Raw genomic sequence first — 8,922 nt, 5'->3', positions numbered from 1 at the left:
ATGGAAGAAGAATGGCTCAGATATGTAAAATTATTTATGTCAATTAGACACTGTTAAGTCTTGGTGTTATTAAATGCCCTCACGGTTCTTAAACAGGCCAATGATGAGGTGGCATTTCAGCAAGATGTAAGGAGGCAACCATTCTGACCTTTATTTGTCCCAATCAGCACTGTTTCCGTTTTCCTGCAGTTCAGTTTCCACCCAACACTACGCTGTTTCTCTCACTGCCAACTATGCAATGCAAGTTATGTAACTTACATATCTATTTGTGTAATTTACATAACTTATGCTCATTCCGATGTAAATGAAACATCCAGAAAATGCAAAAAAAACCCTTCATTAATTACAAACCATTTGCAGACTTAAAAACATCATTTTTTAAAAAAAATATGAATTTATATATCGCCCTATACCTGGAGGTCTCAGGGAGGTACACAGAACCATGAATGAAAACAGATCTTATTCACTTGTCTGATTCCTGACCACAAACATGCAAACTGCTGCAATTTCTGCTTCCTCTATAATTTTCCATGGAATTATTTGACCTCTCTAGTGGTGACACCAGAAAGAAAGAACAAATTCACAGGGGAATAGAGAAGGGCAAAGCGCATTTCTGAGTGTGGAGAGCTTTATCCCCTGTGAAAGATTTCCAAAAGAAAACTATGGATGTATTTCATATTACACTTCCCATCCTAAACATATTTTACCTGAAACAAGTCCTGTTGCTTTTGATGAAGTAAACTTTTAAGTAGCCATGTTTACAGTTGCAGCCAGATTTTTTATTTTTGTGTTCATAAGTCACTTATAATTCACATGCAGATAGTGTGTTTCCTTCAATAAAACCAGATGCCAACTTTGCTGCCATATACACCCAGACAACACCATTACTCGCCCCAACTTCATCAAACATTCCATATCAGGACGATTTAATTGCTCATCTTCTAACATTGTGTATGCCATCAAATGCCAACAGTGCCCTTCAGTTCTCTATATTGGACAAACAGGCCAAACCCTATGCCAAAGGATAAAGGTAAAGGTACCCCTGCCCGTATGGGCCAGTCGTGACCGACTCTAGGGTTGTGCGCCCATCTCACTTAAGAGGCCGGGGGCCAGCGCTGTCCGGAGACACTTCCGGGTCACGTGGCCAGCGTGACGAAGCTGCTCTGGCGAGCCGGCACCAGCGCAGCACACGGAAACACTGTTTGCCTTCCCGCTATAAAGCGGTACCTATTTATCTACTTGCACTTAGGGGTGCTTTCGAACTGCTAGGTGGGCAGGAGCTGGGACCGAAAGACAGGAGCTCACCCTGCCGCGGGGATTCGAACCGCCGACCATGCGATCGGCAAGCCCTAGGTGCTGAGGTTTTACCCACAGCGTCACCCGCATCCCACGCCAAAGGATAAATGGACATAAATCTGACATCTGGAATCACAAGACAGAGAAACCAGTAGGAGAACATTTCAATCTCCCAGGAAATTCTACACAAGATCTCAAAGTAGCTGTCTTATTACAAAAGAATTTTAGTAACAGACTGGAAAGAGAAGTTGCTGAATTGCACCAGCAGCAGCAGCAGCAGCAGCAACAACAACAACAACAACAACAACAACAGCAGCAGCACAGGTGGTGCTGTGGGTTAAATCACAGAGCCTAGGACTTGCCAGTCAGAAGGTCGGTGGTTTGAATCTCCGCGATGGGGTGAGCTCCCGTTGCTCATTCCCTGCTCCTGCCAAGCTAGCAGTTTGAAAGCACGTCAAAGGGCAAGTAGATAAATAGGTACCACTCCGGTGGGAAGGTAAACAGCGTTTCTGTGTGCTGCTCTGGTTCGCCAGAAGTGGCTTAATCATGCTGGCCACATGATCTGGAGGCTGTATGCTGGCTCCCTCGGACAATAAAGCGAGATGAGCGCCGCAACCCCAGAGTCGGTCACGACTGGACCTAATGGTCAGGGGTCCCTTCACCTTTACATTTACATTTACCAAACTTAAAACCATGGAGGGACCTGGTCTGAATAGAGACATTGGTTTATCTCATTATATATGATAAAGCTATTTTAACCATCTCACCACTTGCTTTTTCCTGTAAGACCAATTGCAGTTGTTAACAGTCGTCAACAGGTTTACCACACCTATCAGCCATTCACCCATTCCCACCACCCTTCTGAGTAACCCCCCCACCCTCTCACTATATATAAGGCTCTGGTGACTTCTGTTTCAGTGTATCTGAAGAAGTGTGCATGCACACGAAAGCTCATACCAATAACAAACTTAGTTGGTCTCTAAGGTGCTACTTAAACCACAGAGCCTAGGACTTGCTGATCAGAAGGTTGGTAGTTCGAATCCCCGCAACGGGGTGAGCTCCCATTGCTCGGTCCCTGCTCCTGCCAACCTAGCAGTTCAAAAGCACATCAAAGTGCAAGTAGATAAATAGGTACCACTCTGGCAGGAAGGTAAATTGTGTTTCTCTGTGTTGCTGTGCACTTTGCCAGAAGGGGCTTAGTCATGCTGGCCACATGACCCGGAAGCTGTATGTCAGCTCCCTCAGCCAATAAATTGAGATGAGCGCTGCAACCCCAGAGTCGGCCATGACTGGACCTAATGTTCAGGGGCACCTCTACCTTTAAAGTGCTACTGGAAGGATCTTTTTTTATTTTGTTCCTTCAAGGGGGTGAGGTATTTGTCTGCCAGGGAATGAGGGTTACTCACCTTCCCCTGCCATCCTTTATGAAATACGCTGCTGGAATATTCAGCTCCTCGAAAAAACCACCACTAGAGTAATAGACCACAAGAAGAGAGCTGTAAGTAAAAGAGAGAAGATCACAGGGGAGGAAATGGTTCAATCAATGTTTACATAATGGGCTTGAGTAACTTGCATGCTGCCAGCCCAGCTCTGGAAAAGCAGATAATTAAGGCCACAGGAGACTCTTAGAAAAATCTTTGGAATAACAGCAAGCATTTACATAACACTTTTCACCTTTGAGGATAAACATCCAAAGATGAACTTTTTTCTTTTTAAGGAAAGGCAAAAACCACCAAAACATTGGGTGCAAAATGAACCAGATTTCAATTCCTGAAATTGCAAACTGCTTGGCAAATAAGGAAGTGAGCAGCAAAGTCTGTGTTTCAAATTCGGCTTTCAGGTGGAAGATAAGCCATGCCTTTCTTCTAGGAAAAAAAAGTGTCAGTTAGCAGCAAGGCGATTTATTTGAGAGTAAATTTAGGGAATAATAATAATAATTTATTATTTGTACCCTGGCCATCTGGCTGGGTTCCCCCAGCCACTCTGGGCGGCTTCCAACAAAGATTAAAAATACATTAAAATGTCACACATTAAAAACTTCCCTGAAGCTTTAATAGTGGTAGTGGTTGCTGTTGCCTGTACAGTATTTTTGTTGGGAACTGCTAGGGTAGTTCAGTCAGATGGGTGTGTCATAACAACAACAACAACCATTTAATTTGAAATCACCATGGTGAAAAAGCAGAGTTTATTCTGGATTAGGTATTTTTAAACGGTTGTAATTTTAAAATTTATTTATACTTTCCAAGTTTATACATTTCACTAATTTTATAAATTTCATTCATTTTACAATCATTTTGACATTTCAAAACTTGATTTTCTTCCCCATCTTTCTGCAGCTGCTTTAATTTATTTTTATATCTTCTGCATAACCAAATTACCCTAATTTGCTCATTTATTCATCTTCTTTAGATAAATACTCTTATGAAAACTACAGGTTATTACAATAATCTTGCCAATGTTTTTAATCTGTTTACAATTTATCTGTAAATATTCAATAAACCATTTCCCTTCGTTTACAAAAAGTTTGTTATTTTGATTTCTTATCTTCCAGAATAAAATTATTATTCAAATTGGAAGCATAACACTCAAAATGGAGCACGTTTGACTTCCAAAAGAAATTCACAAACTGGAGCACTTACTTCCGGGTTGCAATGTTTGGGTTCCAAGTTGTTTGAGTACCAAGGCGCTTGAGAACCAAAGTACCACTGTACTTCATTTTTTGGAAATGCAATGTTAGTCACGCAAACTATTCTCACATTTGGAAGCCTCACCTGAAATTTTATGCTGAGGGTTTTGGTTATAGGCAATTCAGATCTTGTGCCACGTGGTGGGAATGTTTTAAATGCTTGGGGCATTCTCTGAGGAATGTTATTACCTAGGAGCCTCACTGGTGCAGCTCAGATTATGCATGTATAATATTGGGCACTGTTATTAAAAGCACTGTAATTTGCAAATGCAGGCAGATTGCTGGATATGGCTCATCAGAGCAGCAGACAGGCAGACTGGTTTTCTGATGAAGTGCTATCATTTGTCGTATTTTGGAATCAGCATTATGCAAACGAGAAGCATGATTATTTTCTGTACTTCTGTCATTCTAAACCTTCCCCAGTAGCTGAAATCATTTGGGCATTTGAAAGAACACAATGTGGCTCAAACTGTGTAACATGTCAATGGTAGCACCCAGAAGGAAAGCTTCTTAACCGATTTGTACCATTGGTCTGGTCAGGGTAAGACATGGAATTGGATGGCCTGATCCACTTGTGTTTTTTACTACGTACCTTCACAACCACTTCCGCACTGAAGGCTGACAATTTTGCAAGCTGCTTCCAGCAACTGCTATGGTTGACATGATCTACAGTACAGACCCACTGTGCTGTATCTATCAAATGGATGTGCTTGTCTGTCCAAGGCTTCAGCCATCATAGTGGCTGAGTGCCAAAGAAACTGAAGACAGGCAATCTGTATATACTTGGGTTTTTTCCTCCCATTCCCTTTGCAACAGTTCCCTCTCCCATCCCAGAGAGGGCGGGATCTAAATTCACAGCTTGATATGGAGGACAATGAATTTCTTGTTTCCAAGACAGAAAAGTTCACGTCAAAATAAGGAATTAGCACTCAGTTTTGGAGAACCACAGCATTTTTTTTAAAAAATGCTCTTTTGGTTCAGGAAGCTCATTTCTGATTTTGGTTTCAACTTATCCCAAAAGGCCAGAGTGATTGAAACCTTCAACTAAAGCAAAGCTGGTTGTGTGTCAAGCACACAGTTCTAATTTCTGTGCTGCATTCTTAATCTATATTGGAAGTGCTACAGCAGAGATGATTCAGTTTGTAACCAAAGGGTTAACTTTGTCCTCAGTCTTAGTCAACTACCCAAGGGTGTGGTGCTGCTACTTAGCAACCAGTCAGAGTGGATGGTAGAACATGCTCTGATTGGCTGAGGAGCTCGGAGTGAGTTTTTCCTCTGCATGTTTGGTTGGATGTTTCCCTTGTTTGTTGTACAAAGACTGAAGTAAGAAAGACAGAAACCTCTCTCTTCCTTCCACCTCAAATTATACTGTTTATGTTCAGTTTCCTCAGTTAATTTATATTAGGATTCTTTTCTCTGGACTCAGATGGCATTATTTGAAAGACTTTAATAACACTTTGCACTCAAATATTTGGCAGGGGTTTTAAGCATTGTCCAATTCAACTTAGTCTCTGAGAATGCTGGGAATCCTTAGATTAATCCAAGTATCCCCAGCCTTCATCCCTCCAGATATTTTGGACTACAATTCCCATCATCCCTGACCACTGGTCCTGTTAGCTAGGGATCATGGGAGTTGTAGGCCAAAGCATCTGGAGGGCCGCGGGTTGGGGATGCCTGGATTAATCCCATTCCTCACAGCAGCAGTGTAGTAGAGGATATCATTTTCCTGGACAACCTGTTCCATCATCCAGCTCATTTCCCAATTAGAAAATCTTTTTTGGCTAATCAATCAAAATGTGATCTTGTTTCTTCCACTGCACAGGCAACATTTCTTATAATTTATCACAAATGAAATAGATTTCCTCACAGCATTTTTGAAGCTGCATAATAAGCACTGTAATCAGTCGCCATTTTTGTTTCTTCAGTGATTCTCATGGATTTGTTTTTTGTTTCCCCAGATGAACGATATTATTTTGGAATGTGAATTCCCCAGAAAGCACATAGCTTTCGTTGTGTTATTTCCCTCATGGCTTTATTTGTGCATTAAATTCCTATCAAGCCCTTCCTCTCAAAGGAGCCGAAGGTGGCAAACAAGTGATAAAACAATAAGAATATATTTAAAACAATTCCAGTACAGATGCAGACTGAGAAAGCGTTCAGCTTAGAAAGCTTGGTGGAGGAGGAAAGTCTTCAGCAGGCATCAGAAAAAAATGACATAGATGGAGCCTGTTCAATATTCGAGGGGAGTGTATTCCAAAAAGCATGTGCCACAACACCTAGGGGCTAATTCCAACACTGTAGAACAGGCCACCTGAAAGATAGAAGAAGAAGAAGAAGAAGAAGAAGAAGAAGAAGAAGAAGAAGAAGAAGAAGAAGAAGAAGAAGAAGAAGAAAGGGAGTAGTAGTAGTAGTAGTTTGGATTTGATTTGACAAACACTCTGTGAGGTGAGTGGTGCTGAGAGACTTCAAAGAAGTGTGACTGGCCCAAGGTCACCCAGCAGCTGCATGTGGGGGAGCAGAGACGCAAACCCGGTTCCCCAGATTACGAGTCTACTGCTCTTAACCACTACACCACACTGGCTCTCATCTGACTCTCATCTGCAGAGCACAGTGATCAGTCTGGTATATAAAGTGTGGGACAATCTTTCTAGCATCCTGGTCCCAAGCTGCCTAGGGCTTCATATCTCAAAATCAGCACCTTGAAGCCTGGTAGCTAATTTGCAGCCAGTTGCTCCCTAGCATGATGTGACCAACATATTGAAACTTCATAAAGGGGATGCAGATGGCGCTGTGGTCTAAACCACTGAGCCTCTTGGGCTTGCTGATCGGAAGGTCGGTGGTTCGAATCCCCTCAATGGGGTGAGCTCCTGTTGCTCTGTCCCAGCTCCTGCCAACCTAGCAGTTCAAAAGCACACCTGTGCAAGTAGATAAATAGGTACCACTGCGGCGGGAAGGTAAATGGCATTTCCGTGCGCTCTGGTTTCTGTCATGGTGTTCTGTTGCACCAGAAGTGGTTTAGTCATGCTGGCCACAGGACCCGGAAAGCTGTCTGTGGACAAACAGCGGCTCCCTCGGCCTGAAAGTGAGAAGAGCACCACAACCCCATAGTCGCCTTTGACTGGACTTAACTGTCCAGGGGTCCGTTACCTTTATTTTTATTATTATTTAAACTTCATACCCTGCTGAAGTCAAGAACAGAACTTTAGATTTCAATCAGTAATATACATTCCAAGGGACAGTCAAAGACAGCATATGGTGGAGAGTCTACAGATGTTGGACAATACCTCGAGTTAAGTACTTAATTTGTTCCGGAGGTCTGTTCTTAACCTGAAACTGTTCTTAACCTGAAGCACCACTTTAGCTAATGGGGCCTCCTGCTGCTGACGCGCCACCGGAGCACGATTTCTGTTCTCATCCTGAAGCAAAAGTTCTTAACCTGAAGCACTATTTCTGGGTTAGCGGAGTCTGTAAGCTGAAGCATATGTAACCTGAAGCGTATGTAACCCGAGGTACCACTGTAATGAAGATGCACATGGTCATGGTACAAGGAGCACGAATGCTGTACAGAGAGCACAATAAGGGTGCCTTGGCGTTTGCATAGATTTGGAAGCTGAAGCAATCCTCACTGGTACACCGAAGAAGAGTAGATAACATACAAATGAAAACACTTTTGAAAAGCATAAAGCCCTACTGCCATGAACGGCCATGGAACTCCATGTGCGTGGCCCATCTCATTCTAAACCAGTAGCAGCACAACTCACGCAATATCCTTTTCGTGGCAAGCAACCCATGGTGGCTGCTGCCCATTGGGACTGATAGGGCCGAAGGCTGGGAGGCCAACAGAAGGTGGCACCAGAGCCAACAGCAGGCAAAGCCAACGAGTTCTCGTTTTGCTTTATCCTTGCTGAGTTCCCGAAGGGCAACCCTGAGATTATGGAGGAGGGTGTTGAGAGCAAGGGCCACCCCCCTGGGCCAGAAGTCATGAAGAAGGCAGGCAGGTGTGGGCTGGCCAAAGGTAGACTGAGCTTTTTGGGACAGTGCCCCATTTGCCCTCATGGACCAACTCCCCCCACAAGCGACAGTGAAGATAAAACCTACACCCCCTTTGTGGCGGCAAATGGCTTTTCATGAGAGTTCCAAAGGAATTAGTTTTGTGTTTTGTGTTTATATTAGTGTTGTTCTGGACGGAGCAAAAACACCGTATGGCATTCCTTCAACTAGCTTACACTCTTCCTTCAAATAGCTTACTATTTATTATTATTATTATTTAATCTAAATATGTCTGTATCTGATACACCAGTGGCCAAAAGTGTGGAATCCTTTTGGAAAAAGTGTATTTCCGAGTTTGATGGCTCATAACACCTGATGGCTCTCTAAACACTTATACTCATTGGCTTCATTCAAATGAAGGAAAGCTACTGCATATCAACCTAAGCAAGTTGTGCTTCCTTTTTCTGGTTATTTGGCTATAACTTTTGACAGAATACAGATAATTGAACAAACTTTGTTGCATTACATTCTTCATTAAATTATCCTTCCACTGATAATATTGTATTACTCCAAAAAAAAGTGGTGTTATGAGCCATCAGATGAAGCTACAAGAAGTATTTGTGGTTCTCGAGTTATTTAATTCCCTGCTACCATTTAACTGCCACAAAAGTTTATACAGTGGTACCTCGGGTTAAGTACTTAATTCGTTCCAGAGGTCTGTTCTTAACCTGAAACTGTTCTTAACCTCAGGTACCACTTGAGCTAATGGGGCCTCCTGCTGCTGTCGCTCTGCCGGAGCACAATTTCTGTTCTCATCCTGAAGCAAAGTTCTTAACCCAAGGTACTATTTCTGGGTTAGCGGAGTCTGTAACCTGAAGCGTTTGTAACCTGAGGTACCACTGTATATAAAAATGTAGCCTGCGTTTTTTTGAATTTGTGCTGTGGATTCT

Source organism: Podarcis erhardii (assembly GCF_964252035.2).
Source record: "Podarcis erhardii genome assembly, chromosome: 3".
In the NCBI taxonomy this organism is placed as follows: Eukaryota; Metazoa; Chordata; class Lepidosauria; order Squamata; family Lacertidae; genus Podarcis; species Podarcis erhardii.
This window is presented reverse-complemented; position numbering follows the sequence as displayed.